We start from the raw sequence: 19,103 nt of genomic DNA on the forward strand, positions 1-19,103 counted from the left end.
CTTCCTAGTAATGGTAACTTCACACAGTTCATGACTCCTGTCACCTGGAACTTCCACCATAGTGAAGACTGATGCAAAATACTTATTCAGTTCATCTGCCATTTCCTTGTCTCCCCTTACTACCTCTCCAGCATCATTTTCCAGTAGTCTAATGTCCACTCTTATCTCTCTTTTACATTTTAGGTATCTGAAGAAACTTTTGGTATCCTCTTTAATATTATTGGCTAGCTTACTTTTGTATTCAATCTTTACCTTCTTAATGACTTTTTTAGTTGCCTTCTGTTGGTATTTGAAAGCTTCCCAATCCTCTAACTTCCCACTAATTTTTGCTCTATTATATACCCTCTCTTTGGCTTTTATGTTGGCTTTGACTCCTCTTGTCAGCCACAATTGTGGCATCTTTCCTTTATAATACTTCTTCCTCTATGGGATGTATCTATCATGTGCCTTCTAAATTGTTTCCAGAAATTCCAACCATTGCTGCACTGCCATCATCCCTGCCAGTGTTCTTTTCCAATCAATTCATGCCATTTCCTCTCTATTGCCACTGTAATTCCCTTTGCTCCACTGTAATACTGATACATCTGACCTTAGCTTCTCTTTCTCAAAATTCAGGGTAAATTCGATCATATCATGATCACTTTTCCCACAAAGGTTCTTTTACCTTAAGCTCTCTAATCAATTTTGGTTCATTGCACAACATCCAATCCAAAATTTCTTATCTCCTAATGGGCTCAACCACAAGCTGCTCTAAAATACCATCTCATAGGCATGCTAGAAACTTCCCCTCTGGTAATCCAGCACCAACCTAATTGTCCCAATCAACCTGCATATTGAAATCCCCCATGACTACTGTAACACTGCCCATTTGGCATGCATTTTCTATCTCCCATTGTAATTTGTAGACTACATCCTTAATGCTGTTTGGGAATCTGTTTATAACTCCCATCAGAGTCTTTTTACCCTTGCAGTTCCTTACCTCTACAAACAATGGTTCAATACCTTCCGACCCTATGTTACCTCTTTCTAATGATTTGATTTAATTTCTTCCCAATAGAGCAATGCTACCCCCTCTGCCTTACTGCCTGTCCTTTTGATACAATATGTGTTTTTGGACATTAAGGTCCCAGCTATAATCTTCTTTAAGCCATGATTCAGTGATGCCTACAACATCCTACCTGCCAATCTGTAACTGTGCTGCAAGTACATCTACCTTTTTCTATATGCTGCGTGCATTCAAATATAACAATTTCAGTACTGCATTCTCCCTTTTCGATTTTGTCCAGCTTTTATGTTGCAACTCATCCTTTTGTCTGCAATTTTGCCCGATCATCAGCCTATCCTTCTTAGGAATCTCACCACACATTGCTTCTGTTTGTAAACCAACTACAAACGTTTGTACCTCATCTTCAGCACTTTCTGTCCGGTTCCCATCCTTCTGCCAAATTAGTTTAAACCCACCCAAAGAATTCTTGCAAACCTGCCCACAAGGATATTGGTTTCCCTTGGTTTCATGTATAACCTGTCCCTTTTGTACACGCCACACCTTCCCCAGAAGAGATCCCAATGATCCATAAAATCTGAACCCCTGCCCTCTGCACCAATTCCTCAGCCACACAATAATTTGACAGATCATCTATTCTTAGCATCACTGGCACATGGCACAGGCAGTGAGCCAGAGTTTACCACCCTGGAGGTCCTGTTTCTCAGCTTTTTGCCTAACTCTCTAAATATTTCTTCAGGATCTCTTCACCTTTTCTACCTGGTGTCACTGGTATGTACCAAGACTTCTGGCTACTTATCCTCCCCCTTTAGAATGCCATGGATCCGATTGGAGAGATCTCTGATCCTGGCACCTGGGAGGCAACATACCATATGGTTGTTTCTATTATTAGTCTGATAATTTAATAAGCATAGACAAATAGGACTAGCTTAGATGGAAAACATGGTTGGCATGTACCAGCTGGGCCAATGGGCCTGTTTTCATGCTCTGTTACTCTGACAACTTAAATACCAAACATCCTAATGAAGCAAATATTATATTAATGCTGATGAGATTTATCATGTCATTGATATTTATTGCTAATTATTTATTTATTATTCTTATACCTTTCTTTTCGTATTTGCACAGTTTGTTGTATTTTGCACGCTAGTTGAACACCCAAGTTGGTGTGTTCTTTCATTGATGATATCATGGCTAATATTCTATGGATTTATTGAATATACCCACAAGAAAATGAATCTCAGGGTAATATATGGTGACATATATTTTGATTAAAAATTTACTTTGAACTTTTGTGGAGCATATATATACCAGAAGGTCCTCCACTGGTTGGGATCAATCGTGGATATTGTGTCATAATTGTCTGTGTAATACATAAGCCACTATGCACACCATTGCAGAATGATATGGAGAGCAAGCTGTTGCTCACGAAACAGGCTCCCGTCTCCATGCTGCTGACAAATCCAAAGGAACAGCAGAGACCCAGACAGATTAACACCAGCAGCAGCACAGGAATTGCCAGTCGGTGTTGAACTCAATGTAGGACTGCCTTAGGGACTCCTGCTCTGGAGTTTTCCTTGGGGTTTACTCTCAAAACCTTCCCCATGAGGGGGTATAGCCAGAAGGCAGTGGAAGTTAAGAACTTACCTTCTCCAAGAAGAGCTGCCAACTGACGAGCCCCATTTGCCCAAAGTGACTGGTTTTAAGGTGCCAGTGATGCACCCTTGCCCTTTCTGCCTCTTAGAAACAGCCCCACTGAGCTTAGTAGCTAAACCGTACGGGAGGGTCAGAAGCTGGACTTGGTTGTCAGTCTATTTGAGACGTACACCATTGGGAGCATTTAAGAGGTTGTTCCCACTGACTCCCCCAGCTATAACAACCTTAAGGAACCAAGCATGGAAATAGCTACCTGCATGCAGTGTAATTTAACATATACTGATAAGACCAAGGCTGCTTGCTGTCTGCTCCTGTCACAGAAACATTACACAGGCATTGTTCAACATCATAGAATACTATACATAGCTGGAATAATGACAACTGCAGTGAGTTATAGCTCAATAATGAATTGAACAAAGATAATTTTGTTAAGCAACTTTCTGCTTCTGGGTTTCATTTGCTGCAATGTCAGATATGGTTTACATTGACATTCGGTTGTTTCCAAACATTTGTGTCCAAAGTAAATGGTATTTTCCAAAATTATTTCCATCCTTTGAAACACCCCAAGGACTCATTTTAAAACCTGGCCACCTTTGTTTAGAGCACTAGAGATTCTGCAGATGCTGGAACACACACAAAATGCTGGAGGAACTCAGCAGGACAGGCAGCATCTATGGAGAGGAATGAAGACTCGATATTTTGGGCTGAGACCCTTCATCAGGACTCCTTTATTCTTTCTTTCTTTGTGGTAGCAGAGGGTGAAATCGTGCTTTGTCAAATTCATTGTCTGATTGTTGGGGACAAAAAATATAATTGAATACAAGCAAGCTTCTGTTGAAAGTTACTTCAGTTGGATAACGTGTGTAGAGCAAATGACCAGTGAAATATACCCAGAGTAAACAGATCATGATATCAATTAGCACTCTATGATAATAAGGTGATAATAAGTTGGCTAGGCAGGTTGGAGATACGTCTCTACCAAAGGAGGTATAAGAAGCTCTTTCTTTCTGCTAGCCTGCAAGTCACCCTTGGGCAAGGTGTAGTACCCAATTAGCCCACCCCCCCCACCCCCAATCAGGATCACGGAAACCATGGGAGCAGATGTGAATGGTTGTATGAGAAACTGGTGCATATTACAGGTTCTGGTTATGTAACCACTGACACCAGCCAGACAAACTCTGAAGAGTATTGATAATTGCTGGGGTCATCTTTCTTGTAAAGACACTGCTCAGAAGAAGGCAATGGCAAACCAGTTCTGTAGAAAAAATTGCCAAGAACAATCATGGTCGTGAGACATGGCACATAATGCTGATGAATATTGGTAAGCGGCCAGCACGTATACAGTGTGCTGAGTGGATTGTTTCTTTCCTATACACCTGCGTGGTTCTATCCCAAATCACAAAACCTTAGAAATAGCTAAACTAAGAGCCAAGTCCTTGTTTTTGGAGTACATCACTTCATGTTGAATTTAAATTCTGTAGAAAAAGGCGTAAAGAAAAATCAAGGTCACGGAAAGACCATAATCACCCATACCACATAATGCGGCACACAGTGAACAAGTGAACGATAATAAGCTGCCAAAATTAAGGTTTTGGGAATCAGTGTCTCAGCCAAAAGCTTACCTCAACATTGTGCAACTGAAGTCTAATTTCGTAATAAGAATGACATCCATCAATATTACTTAAATATATTATCAAATACTTGGTTAATTGTTGACTGATTTATTCTGATTGATCTGATTCTATAAGTGGTTTGGATCTTTCAAGTTGATTCAAGTTATAAGAATCTACAGGGAGTGGTGCAGGTTGTGCAGAAAGACCTTTTGCTAAGTTCAGAGCTGCTGTGCAAACTAGTTACTGCAAGATCTTAGTATTAGAATGAACATTCCCCCTGAAATGCTGCATGATTTGGGGAAAATACAGAAAACAAGCAGAGAAGAAGGCATGCTATACATTGGAAAGGGCTCTTGGCAAGGAGATCAAAAGGCTGTGCTCCAGCTTCCTCCTGCATTTCAGAGATATGAATATTGATGGGTTAATTGGCCTCTGTAAATTGCCCCTAGTCTTCAGGTGACTGGTAGATTCTGGGAGGGATTTGATGAGATTCTGCAGAGAATTTAAAAAAGGAGAATTAGAATAAGAAAGGTAGTTGATAGTTAAGGAAGACTGGGGTGACCAAGGTCTCTTTCTGTGTTGTATGTCTCAATACAAGGGGAGAAAGGTGGGCAAGGGTAATGTTATCACCCAAACACGAGGGTAATGTTATGGCACAAGGATTGGCAATGACTTATAAGTTAGAAATAATTGTCAGAAGAGGATAAAGTGAAAATAGGGGTTGAGTACAATGATACGGATACCTTTGATAGCAATGACATTTCCAAAAACAGCCCGAGGGGTCTCAGAATGGGTGTTCCCATAATGTTTCCTAGATCAAATTCAAAACTTGAGTAACAGGCAATACCTATTTTATGCATGTTTTCCTCCACTTGAAGGAACCCAGACTACTTCAGAGCACCGCAGGCTGTATTTAACACATACAAGTCGGGATATTGAGCATGCAGTCATTTACTAGGCAGCATGAAGTTGTTAAATAGCAAATATTACAATTATTGGATACAGTATAAGTTGACATGGCAATTGAACAATCCCTATTGTTCCCTTAAACTTCTAAAACACTATAGAATTTTATAATGTATAAATTTTAGGAATATTTAATTGCAGTCAGGTTGCCGTATCGATTTTCAGGCATTTAAAAATTAAGCACTCTGTTACTTTACTATTCTCTCATTAACAACATTTTTTAATAGAAATTAAATGAAAAAATGTGAAGACTTTTGATAGTAATTTACATTTACTGCAATCCTGTGGGAAGGATTGGTTAAATAAAGTACATTTGTTGTAGATAAATGTTACAGAGACTCAATACTGATATTTCTGTATTGCCTCAGGAGAGGGAGCTGGATATTGTTATGGCCTGTTAATTGGTGCTGTAACTGCCATAGATTCATACATTTTTAGCCACAGGGACAAGCCTTGAAAATGGAGATAGTATCTTTGAACAAAATAAAGGTGACTGTCAAATTGTGAGGATAAATTTAGACTGACTTGAATGCCGATGCACAATTTATATTTTAACAATCTCAAGTCTAGACTTCCTGGCTGCTTTCTGACAGTATTTACCTGTTGGTGCTGTTTTAAAATTAATTAGAAAAGAAATAATGGCTCGTAATTTGTGTAACAGGTAGAAAATTAACTTATTTGAGAGTGGGACACAAAAAGACAAGATCTTTTCACCCTTAAGTCTCACAGAACACAATTTGTCTAATTCCCATCTCCTCACACAATTCAAAGTTAGCTGGTGTGTGTCAATCATTGCTGTTAGTTAAGTCAGAACAGTGGCTCTAAGTTCTGCTACTGCATGAAGTTAAACTCACATAACACATTGGCTTTGGTAGTAGTAAAGATATTTGCTTGCAGTACCTCAGCAAAAATATCAAAAAACATGTTTTTCTTGATGACATGACCAAAAGGCAAATTGTAAAGATAGAAGACAATGTCTGGATTTTGTGAGAATAAATATGAACAATGGAAGAAAGTGCCTGGAGACATTTCCGATCTTTGATATTCCTGCACAGAGAAACCACATAGGCCTCAGTGTGCACCCACACTGGAAGAATTGTTGCCTCTGCATATTATAGAAATTATAATATGAACACAAATTTTAACAAACAAGAATGATATGGATGAGCATTTAAAATAAGTGGATAAAGAATTATCTCCAACATTTTGAGATATATTTCGATGCAAGGTACAGGCATTTCTTTGACTCAGTATGAGTTAGTGCAAGCAGGCCTCATCCAGAGGTTGGGTGAGACTACAGTGAGAGGTCATGCGTTAAGGGTGAAAGGTGAAAAGTTTAAAGGCAACATGAAGGGGAATTTCTTCATACAGAAGATGGTGAGAGTGTGGAACAATCTGCCATTGCAAGTGGTACATGTGAGCTCAATTTCAACATTTAAGAGATGTTTGTATAGGTATGTGGATAGGTGGGGTAAGGAGGGCTACAGACCTGGTGCAGATCAATGGAACTAGGCAGTTTAAATTTTTCTGCACTGAATAGATGGGCTGAAGGGCCTATTTCTGTGCTGTAGTTTTCAATGAGTCTGTGACTCTGTAAACAATAGGAGGTTAACAATAAACACTCCATTTAAGGTGATAATGCCAATGAAGAGTAAATGCCTGGAGTACTGGAAAATGACTAGTAATCAAAGATGCAAGTTGCAGGTATAATTCAGAGATATCCATCAGTTATATAACTCAAACATAATAAACGCTCAGTTCCTACAACTGCTTTACCACATGTCTTTGGCATTTAATGGCAGAACATTAGTATCATTGTATTGTGACTGTTCGAGACTTCCAAACAGATATGGTTTCACATTTCTGTGTGACTAAATGCAGCTCCAGTGCCATATACCAGTTTGCTGACACACCATTGTTGTAGGCCGTATCGAAAGTGGCGACAAATCAGCATATAGGAGGGAAATTACAGTACAAATCTAGCTGATCGTTGGCAAAACAACAACCTCTGACTCAATGTCGGCAAGACCAAGAAGCTAATTAATGACTTCAGGAGCAGGAAACCAGAAGTCAATGAGCCAGTCCTCATTGGGCGATCAGAGGTGCAGAGGATCAGCAACTTTAAATTCTTTGGTGTTATCATTTCAAGTCACTTATTCTGGGCCTGGCCCTTACGAAGAAGGCATAGCAGCACCTCTACTTTCTTTGGAGCTTGCGAAAGTTTGGCATGAATATGGGAAATAGAGAGAGTGCAGAGGAGATTTACAAGGATGTTGTCTGGATTGGGGAGCATGCCTGATGAGAATAGGTTGCGTGAACTTGGCCTTTTCTTCTTGGAACGAAGGAGAATGAGAGGTGACCTGATATAGCCCTGATAATGAGGGGCATTGATTGTGTGGATAGCCTGAGGCTTTTTCCCACGGCTGAAATGACTAACACAAGAGGGCATAGTTTTAAGGTGCTTGGAAGTAGGTACTGAGGGGATGAAGAGTTAAGTTTTTTGCACAGAGAGTGCTGGGTGTGTAGAACACACTGCCAGTAAAGGTGGTAGAAACAATTTTAATAGGGTCTTTTAAGGAACTCTTAGATAGGTACATGGAGCTTAGAAAAATAGAGGGCTATGTGGTAGGGAAATTCTAATCAGTTGCTACAGTAGGGTACATGGTCGGCATAACATTATATGTTTCTATGACAACTAAAATTTTGACAGATTTCGCTAGATATGCAGTGGAGAATATATTGACTGGCTGCATCATAGCCAGATACGGAAACACCAATGCACTTGAACAGAAGATCGTGCAAGAAGTAGTGGATTCGGCCCGCTCTATCATGGGTAAATCCCTCCCCATCAATAAGCGCATCTACATGAAGCATTATTGGAGGAAAGCAGCATCCGTCATCGGGGTCCCACTCCACCCAGGTTCTGCTCTCTTCTCGCTGCTGCCATCAGGAAGAAAGTAAAGAATCCTAAGGACTCACAGCAGGAAGTTCAGAAACAGTTATTACCTCTCAGCCACCAGGCTCTTGAACCGGTGGGGATACATTCACTCAACTTCACTTGCCCTGTCATTGAAATATTCCCACAACACATGGACTCACTTTCAAGGACTCTTCATCTCATGTTCTTGATATGTATTGCTTATTTATTTGTAACAATGATTTCTTTCTCTTTGTTTGTTGCCGTCTGCACTCAGATGAAACACCCAGGTTGGTGCTGTCTTTCATTGATTCTGTTATGGTTATCATTCAATTATCAGATAATTATTAGATTTATTGAGTATGCCCTCAGAGCTGTATATGATGACATATATGTATTTTGATAATAAATTTACTTTGCACTTTCAGCAAGTATGTGTACAAGGTAAAATCAAGAACTGTGTTCCTTCACATGGTGTGATGTTAAATAGAAAGTTGTATAGAGGCATTGTAAATTAGCTGAGAATTACTGTATTCAATAAAGGTTATCCAGTTTATGCATCCAGCAACACAATAGGGATTACAGTTACAAAGAAGCAAAAATCTGCCGATTACAGATACTTTCCATACTAGTAAGTCTATACTGTGGTGGAATGATCATGCCTACAGGAAAATGATTCCAGGAATGAAAGGGTTACCATATGAGCACTGTTTGATGGCTCTGGGGGGAGTGGTGTTCATTGAAAACTATCAAATGCTGAAAGGCCTCGATAGAGTGGAGGTGGAGAGGATGCCTCTTATGGTTGGGGAGCCTCAGAATAGAGGGATGTCTATTTACAACAGAGCTGAGGAGAATTTCTTTAGCTGGAGAGTGGTGAATCTGCAGAATTTGTTGCCACAGACAGCTGTAGAGGCCATGTCATTGGGTATATTTAAGGCAGAGTTTTTTGAATAGTCTGTGCATGAAGGATTTTGGGGAGAAAGGCAGAAGATTTGGGCTGAGTGGAAATGGATCAGCCATCATGAAAAAGCGGAACAGACTCAATGAGCCAAATGGCCTAATTCTACTCCTTTAACTTATGGTCAAAGATCTTACATAGTGGGAACAGGGGTAGGGGAAGATGGATCTAGTTATGTCTACAAGGAAGACCAAGGTTACATGAGACAAGATCTGTGCAACAGAATTTGGAAGCAAAGTTTCATATATCTTATTCTCTTAAAAGAGCAGTTCTTGAACAGGCTAAGATTGTTATACATTCTTCCAAAAGCATTGCTTCCTGCCAAGCTTGTAGTATTGGTGAAGATTGCAATCCTTACTTGCCTCTAGCTCCTTAGCAGGGAATATTGGAGAGATATTATATACAGAAAGTAATAGAGGAGATCATTTCTGTACCGGAGTTCAGTTTACAAATTTCCCAAAATGAATCCCAGCAGATAATGTGTGCAAGACACCTGAACCAAATAAAACCTGCCTTTGAAGGTGGCATAGCACTCGCAAATAGTGAAGGATCTCAGCAGGTCAGGCAGTACCTATGGAAAGGAATAAAGGGTCAACATTTCAGGCTGAGACCCTTCATTAGAGCTGATGAAGGTGAGGAAAGTTGAATTCCTCCAGCATTTTGTGTGTGTTGCTCTGGTTTTCCAGCATCTGCAGGTTCTCTTGTGTCTTTGAATGTGGCTTCATCAGTTGTCACTGAGATTCTCTGTTCATTAAGAAACAACGATTTCTCTTCTCGGAACCAAGCATACCAAATGTGTACAAGAGCTTAAATAGATTACAATCTTCCCCGGAGTAGTGGCATGCCTGCCAAAGCATATTCTGGGCAATGATATTAACAATTCTGCCATGCAGCAGAGAAATACACACACAAAAAAATGCTTGACTGAGATGCTCAACAAAAACCCAAATTTTCCATTCACCAAATGTTCCACACCTTGCCTTCCCTCTGTTAATAATCAATAAAAATAAGCCAGAAAAGCCCATTCCAATTATGTAATTCTGTATTCCATGCAAATGCTGCTAGTTCAACATCCTTGTGTATCCTATAACCTGGTTTAATGTGTTTTTTCCATATTAAATGTTACCCAAAAGGTTGTGGCATGGCCAATGGAATCCTATTAACTTTCAGTGTCTATAGGTTTAGAAAGCCTCAGAAGATAGGTGTAAACATCTCAGGGGCAACACGTCCTGCTTCAGATTTTAAAGTCATGGTGAATAGTTGCTTTTGTCCTGAGAGAGGCCTGTGTTATATGTAACTACCGCTGGATTTCCTGTAAGGAATGGAGACAACAGTGTGCATGATTATAAGTTTAGTTCTCATCACTTTGTTCTGGGCACCCATATCTGAGCACTGCAGCTCTCAGCCTTTGGAAAGGAACCCTTGCTGCAATATAAGCTGAAGCATTGAACTTCAAATGCTGGACTCCTCCATGCACTTTAGCATGGAGCAAGGCTTTTTTGGTAAGCTTGTCATTGTACTAAGCAGAGCATCGCTGTATGAATGGTCACTGTAGTCATGATCATCATCGTTATGTACCGTGTCCTATGACATTGATCATGGTCATGGTCAATATCTTCAAAACTAAGTGTGTTGTCAAATATCACTCTCTAATCATCCAGTAATCCACTCAGTCGTGTAACTGAAGCAAGCATTAAAGCCACATTTTTGTGCCTTTCTCCTCTAAGAGGGTAGAGGATGACCAAGAAGACTGCAAAAATGAAACATGATCATGGTATGATCATGATCTTTCCATGACCATGATTGTTCCTGGCAAATTTTCCTCCAGAAATGGTTTGCTGTTGCCTTCTTCTGGACAGTGTCTTTACAAGACGGGTGACCTCAGCCATTATCAATACTCTTCAGAAATTGTCTGCCTGGTGTTGGTGCTCACATAACTAGGACTTGTGATATGCACCGGCTGCTCATATGACCACCCATTACCTGCTCCCATAGTTCACGTGACCCTGATCGGGGTGGTGGGCTAAGCAGGAGCTACACCTTGTCCAAGGATGACCTGCAGGCTAGCGGAGGGAAGGAGCACCCACAGCTCCATAGTATTAGAGATGAATACAATGTTGTTTTCATTTAATGTCGAGCTTTTAAACTTTAGGCTTTACTTGCAGGCTGATTTAGTAAAATTTTCATCTGAACCTTCAGTAGGAGAGAGTGTGAACAACACTGACACAAGCAAATTGGCACCTTTGCTAGACTTATTCCACCTCACTGCAACACCATGATGTCCCATGTATCCTCACTTGCAGACGCCTTCTCTACTATGTACTCGAAAGGTATGCATTGTGTCAGGATCTGGGCTGGTGGTGATGTGTGTGCAATATAATGATATTCTCGTTTCATTTTTGCAGTCTTCTTGGTCATCCTCTACCCTCTTAGAGGAGAAAGGCACAAAAATGTGGCTTTAATGCTTGCTTCAGTTACAAGACTGAATGGATTACTGGATGATTAGAGAGTGATATTTGACAACACACTTAGTTTTGAAGATATTGTATTCTTTAAAGGTAACAGCCTTGGTATAACATCTTTGACAATGGCCAACATCACCTCCATCACAGGGTTAAAACATGCAAGCCACCTCTTGAACTTCTGGCTATGCACTATGTTTTCCTGCAAAAGCAAATGTCATGTGATTCGTTTGTGTTTCGTAGATGAAATAACGACTGCAAAATACCTGAGTGGGAAAACTATGTCATAGTGAGATGGAACATATGACTGGTTGGCGTTGCTTCAAGTGACAGAGATGATTGCTGTGTAAAAGGGATCTGGTGAATTAAACAAGGTTTGAAACTTATGAATCAGTTAGTAAGATATGGCACAAAAACTCTAAGCACATATAGCTTGCAATGTGAAGTATTTATTACTAATTGTTAATTGCCCATTAGGGTAACAATGAGAGTCCTCCATCTCTGTTTCCTTCGCCACTCAGATGCAGAAGGAATCTTTATTACTGTTTCTATAACTATTTTGTTTTACCAGTTAGGGTTGTTAGCCCTGAGCCAAGTCCTCATACCTGGAGGACTTATTGACCACTCTTAGTCTGGCCCTACCCTTTGACCTGTTTGGCATGGGTGACCCTACCAAGAGCCAAAGCATAAAGCCCTGACTCTAGCCAGCATAGCTCTCCAGGTCATTGAGGTACGCAAGCCTCCAAACTCTACGGGAAAGTTGTTTTCTCATGGAGGATGGGCATTAAGTACCTATTAATTTATTTTTCCAAATGCCCAGGGTGGTGAAGTCATTTAAATCCAGACCTAGCCTTTATAAAAATATTTTGCTCCTAGTGTCATGTCCAGAGGTCCAGCTGCAGCAGCTACTGAGGTGATGCATGTCTCATAGTTACCATGTGTATCTCCCTGTCACATGTAATAAACGGCATAGGTTGGGAGTGGATCTTCTACGCTCTTCAATGTTTTGTGTAGATTTACTGGCAATCAATCTAGTGCAATGAAAGATTGGTACAGAAAGTAAAAACTTCATTCCCTTTGTTCTGTGGAAAACAAGGAATTATATTTTAAGTAGCAGGCTTACCATCCATTTCCCCATTATGTGAGATGCACACTCGCTGGAGCAGTCGGGACAGGTGCCTGATACTCTAACCAGATCCCGGCAGCAATGGAAACTCAAAATAAAAGATATTTTGCAGGTTACAGAAAGCTAAAATAAAAACAGAAAAGCCTGGAAACTCTCAGTAAATCAGGCAGCATTTGTGGAAAGAGAAATTGTTAGTAGTTCAAGTCCGAGAACCTTTGTCAGAACTGGTGAAGGGTCTCAAGCTTGAAACATTAATGGCTTCTTTATTCCACAGAAACAGCCTGTCTGAGTCCAGGAACTAACCATTCCTACACTGTTTCAAGGATTCTGAGGCTTGATGTTTAATATTCTGTGTGTTATTCGCTTGTTTTTGCCATTTGCATGACTTGTTCTTTTTTTTTGCACGTTGGGTGTTTGATGTTCTCTTTGAATGAGTTCCATGGTGTTTCTATATTTCATGGCTGTCTGTGGGAAGACAGGGTTGTACACTGCATACATACTTTGATAATAAATGTACTTTGAATCTTTGAATGTCAGCACTGTTTCTAGTTTTATTACCAATAACAATGCTGGTGGTATTTACTTGCTCCATGAACTTCCATTGTTACCAATAGTTCATCCAGAAAGAGCAATTCTCCCCTCCTGGTGTTGATTTTCTCCCTGAGCACAAATACACTTGCATTAAGGCAACTCAGGACTATAAGTTTAAAATAAAATGTTGTCCACTCTTAACTATTGTGAAATATATGCCCATTTAAGAGACTTTAGTTTACCTTTATATCATGACTACTCCGGGAATTTCTTCCTTTTTATTCCATATCTCTAAGGAGTGTTAATAAAACTATCAGTTCACTAATTCCATTTAAATTAAACACAACTCGAAACAACACTCCGATACATGGCAACAGTAATAAACAACCTTAGTGAATACAATGGGTGGTGGGATGGAGATACACACGTCTCTCTCAAAGGAGGCGTGAGGTGCTCCCTCCCTCTGCTAGCCTGCGGGTCACCCTCGGGCAGGGTGTAACACCGGCTTAGCCCCCCCACCCCGATCAGGGTCACGTGAAGCGATGGGAGCAGATGGTGTATGGTCATATGAACTGCTGGTGCATATCACAAGACCTGGTTATGCGACCACTGACATCCGGCAGACAATCTCTGAAGAGTATTGATAATGGCTGGGGTCACCTGTCTTGTAAAGACACTGTCCAGAAGAAGGCAATGGCAAACCACTTCTGTAGAAAAATTTGCCAAGAACAATCATGGTCATGGAAAGATCCTGATCACCTATGTCATACGACACAGCACATAATGATGATGATGAGTGAATGCAGATTTGACAGGTTAAGTGCTTTGTTGTTAGTTTCTCTTAATTTTGAAATGTTCATTACATTGCAGCTTACTTGATTAGCTTCCACAAAGAACATCAAAGAACTTAATAAATGTAGAACAGATCGTTTGATTTTAAATGAGAAAATATCTTTCTACTATTCCTTTAGTTTATTTTAACATCAGCATTTATAAATAGCTATATATTTTACTCAAATTGAAAGCAAAACTTTTAATCATTGCACATTCACTTTGGCAATGTTTGTCAAAAAAGAATTCGTAATCTTTACGAAAATACAACCTTAAAATAAACCACCAACAAAAACAACATTTGTTGCATTCCATCAAACATAGTGTTGAGGGCTAAGCTTAAGGAATTCCGTCAGAGCTGCTGCCAAATTATGATTCCTTTCAGGTGATAAATTTGTGCTGGTATTGTCTACTCAGGAGATAATTTTGTTGGAACCAGTCAGGCCTGAATAGAGCGGCTGCTATAACTCAAACCCTTGTCTCTACTTACTGTCGGCAATAATACTTCTCATTCACCCCTGGAAGTTCACTGAAGTACATAGACATAATAGTTTCATCCCCAAATCTAAATTACACTAGTGCTTTCGTTTTGAATTTTTTTCAAATTGTGATACAGAGTGGAATAAGCCCTTCTGGGGCTTTGAGATGTGCCACCCACATCGATTGAATCCTAACCTAATAAAGGCACAATTTACAATGACCAATTAACCTATCAACCGGTATGTTTTTGGACTGTGGGAGGAAACCAGAGCACCAGGAGGAAATCTACATGGTGACAGGGAGAAAGTGTAAGCTCCTTACAGACAGTGGTGAGAAATGAACCCAGGTCGCCTGTACTGTAAATCATTGTACTAACCACTATGTTACTGTCTCGTCCCATTCTTTTGCTTTGGTTATCCACCTTTCTTTAATGTAATAAAAGTGCAAATCACACCCCTTTTAACAGGGATGTAAGCAGGTAGATAAGGCAGACTTGAATCTTAAAAATACTGGATCAGCTCAATATTCGCATGGGTAAGTCAATAATTGTTACATCATGTCAGCTGGGGGATGGCATGTGACTGTTTGCATGACTTCTTATTCACTAAATCCAAACAAAATGTAATATTCTTGTAATTTAACAAAGAATAATATTAACCTAGATTTTATAGCTACTTAGCCTCAAAGAATGTTGCTGACTAAAATCTGGTAATATTGTTTCAAAGATTAACTAGTTTTAACATTCTATGCTGTCAGATATCAGCTATTGAGGATTTCTGGTTTCAATGAGACTGATGCTTTCAAGCAGGCTTAGCCATCTGTCACATTTGAGAAACTGAAAAATAATATGCTTCAACTTCGAGCAAACTTTCAACTACTTTAGAGAGACATCTAAAACCTTGACAAACTTCTATAGATGTGTGATGGAAAGTACATTTACCGGTTGCATCATAATCTTGCATGGAAACAGCAATGCCCTTGAACAGAAAATAGTACAAGAAGCAGTGGATGTGGCCCAGTCCATCACGGGTAAAGCCCTCCCCACCATTGAGCACACCTACACGGTGCATTGTCGCAGGAAAGCAGCATCCATTATCAGTGGCCACCACCACCCAGGTCATGCTCTCTTCTTGCTACTGCCATCAGGAAGAAGATCCAGGATCCTTAGGACTCACAACATCTGATTCAGGAATAGTTACCACCCCTAAACCACCAGGCTCTTGAACCAGTGGGGGTAACTTCACTCAACTTCATTTACTCCATCACTGAACTGTTCCCACAATCTGTGGACTCACTTTCAAGGACTTCATCTCATGCTCTCAATACTAGTTGCTCATTAATTTACTAATATTATTTCCTTTTTGTATTTTCAGTTTGTTGCATTTTGCATATCGATTGTTTGTCCATTCTGTTGTGTGTGGTCTTACATTGATTCAATTGTGTTTCTTGAATTTACTGTGTATGCCTACAAAAAATGAATCTCAGGGTTGTATATGGTGACATATATACTTAGATAATAAAATTACTTCTAACTTTGAATAGAAGCAAGAAAAAAGAGAGCGGATTTCCAACTCTGGCAGGAGCAAAGGATGTTGGGAATGGTAAGGATGGAGTGCTGCAGAAGGGAAATGGGGCAAGTGGCAGAGAAGGAATGCCAGGGGCAACTGTTGGTATGGGTGCAGACACACCCACAATGCAGATAAATGCGCTGAATGGCTGCATTATGGTCCAGTCTGGGAACACTCAGAGCTTAAAATCCTACAAGAGGTAGTGGATTCTGACCAGTACGTCACAGGTAAAACCCTCCCAACCACTGAGCACATCTACATGAAATGCTGCCATAGAAAAGCATCCTCCATCATCAGAGATCTTCACCACCCAGGCCATGCTTTCATCTCATTGCTGCCATCAGCTCAACAGCACAAGTGCCTTAGGACTCGCACCAGCAGGTTCAAGAACAGTTACTGCCCCTCAATCATCAGGCTTTTGAGCAAAAGGGGATGATAACTACACTCATTTAAGGACTCTTTTATCTTGCTGTTTCATGCCCGTTATTTATTGCTATTTATTTATATCTGCATTTTCTCCGTTTGTTGTCCATTGTTTATGGGAACTGTTCTATAGATTTGCTAAGTATGCCAGCAGAAAAAGAATCTCAGGGTTGGATGTGGGGACATGTATTTAAACCGATAATAAATTTTATTTTTGAACTTTGAACTATGAACTCAATCTTGAGACACCAGGCAAGGTCATTTGATTCTGAACAATTGATTTATTGATCATTACAGAGTGTCTCTCTGGTGCTGCCAAATCCCTCACGTCTCCCTTCCCCTTTTGCCAACTGTGATTCTCCTCTCCCTGTCCCCTTTCTACTCTCAGTCCACAAGAGAGACCCCGATCAGAACCAGGTTTATCATCATTCACTTTTGTTTTGCAGTGGCAGCAGTAGAGCGCAATGCAGAAAATTGCTACAGTACCGTGCAAAAGTCTTAGGCACTCAACCTGTATATATATGTGCCTAAGACTTTTGCACAGTTCTGTAGTTTAAAAAAACAGATAATTTAACCTACCAATCAAAAATACTTGTGGATGCTAGATATCTAAGATAAAATCAGAAAGTACTGGAAATATTTGGCCAAGTTATGACACCTTGTTTAGATTTATGTCAGTTATGGTAAAACAATGTACTGTCTGAATGCAGGAGAACAATCACCATTTTATGAGGTGGGGGAATTCAGGGAGAAGTTCCACTGTCTCCTTACAAGGGTAGCTGGATGTGATCATCAATTTAAAACACATACTTTTTAATTATGCCCCAGAATATATACAGTATGTTGACTTGTATGCCCAAGGACTGGGTCAAAATTAGAAATCAGCAAAATAGGACCAAAGATATTGATGAAGCTGACAAAGAAAGGATGATAACAGTAAATTAGGGGAAAATGTAAGAATCTTTATAAGCAGATAAATAGGAGGGATACAGCATGGAACAGGCCCTTCCAGCCCTTCAAGTTGTACCGCACAGCAATCCCCCGATTTAATCCTAGCCTAATCACAGGACAGTTTACAATGACCAATTCACCTACCAACCGGTCGGTACACCTTTCATTGTGTGAAGAAACTGGAGAACCTGGAGGAAACCAAGCGGTCACAGGGAGAAAGTACTAACTCCTTACAGGCAGTTAAAATGTTGAATAAGGAAGTAGTTGCAATTTTAAACAAATATTCTTATTCTACACTCTCAACAGAAAACACAATTCACCTCAAGTTATAGGAAAACAGGCATTTAAAAGTAATTAACATTGGCGAAAAGCAATGTCTGGAGATGTTACATAGTTGTGACAGGGAAATTGTTGAATCACACGAAAATCTGACAGTGGGTTGGGGATGAAGAATAGGAATCTTTCAATATTTTCCTGGTTCCGGAGTGGTCCAGCTGAATTGGACGGTAGCACATGTAACATCATTATTCATGAGAGGAGTGAGGGAGAAAATAAAGAACTGCAGAGCGCTTGGCCTCTCGGGAGTTGTCAGGAAAATGCTGAAAATCATTATTTAAGTCACAGGATGAAATCCTGCTGTCTGCGGCTAATGGTTGTGAACTGAATCACTGATGTTTAGACTTGCTCGTGGAAGTAAATCCTGCATGTTAGTGATGTGCTGTGAGCTGGCTTCTGATCATAGGATTCAGGACATTGACAGATTTAGGTGGGTGGGTTCTGCACATCAAAGTCAAAGGCAAGTTTATTGTCATAGACACAATTGCATGTATGTAAAGGTGCAATGAAAAACTGCAAATGGTGAAAATCAGTCATAAGAGCCAAAATCCATTGACACTATAGGTCTGCATTTAAGGGCCTTGTCCAAAATATCAGCCATATGTTTCCCTCCATAGATGTGTTGTGAATTCCTTCAGCATTTTGTGTTTGTGTTACTTGGTGATTCTTTATGTATTCTCAGTTAAAATGGAAATGTTATTTATTTATTGAGACATAGTGCAGAACAGACCTTTGTGGCTCTCCCTTCGAGCCACGCTGCCCAGCAATGCCCAATTTAATCCGAGCCTAATCACAGGACATTTTACAATTACCAACTAACCTACCAGTACATCTTGAACTGTGGTAGGAAGCTGGAGCACCCGGAGGAAATCCATGTGGTCATGAAGAGAATGTACAAACTCCTTGCAGGCAGCGGCGGGAGTTGAGCCTGTGTCATTGATACTTATAGATTTATGCTAACCACTGCGCTACTGTGCCAGCCCAAGATCTCCAAAATATTGGAATATTGTGCAGCAATTAAGGCTGTACCAATGGAGAGAGAAGCAAAGTTAACATATTAGTTCAAAGTCTCTGAAGTACTAGAATATAAACAAACAATACTAGAATATTGCGGTAAACTATGTATACCTGTCTGGACATGCCCCTCTGCTGACTGCTCCTGTGGCTCCTCCCACAGACCCCTGTATAAAGGCGATTGGGGCACTGCTCCTCCCTCAGTCTCCGAGATGCCGTGCTCCCTTTTGTTGCTAATAAAAGCCTATCGTTCACTTCCTGTCTCCGA

Source organism: Hemitrygon akajei, chromosome 5 (genome assembly GCF_048418815.1).
Source record: "Hemitrygon akajei chromosome 5, sHemAka1.3, whole genome shotgun sequence".
NCBI classification, from domain to species: Eukaryota; Metazoa; Chordata; class Chondrichthyes; order Myliobatiformes; family Dasyatidae; genus Hemitrygon; species Hemitrygon akajei.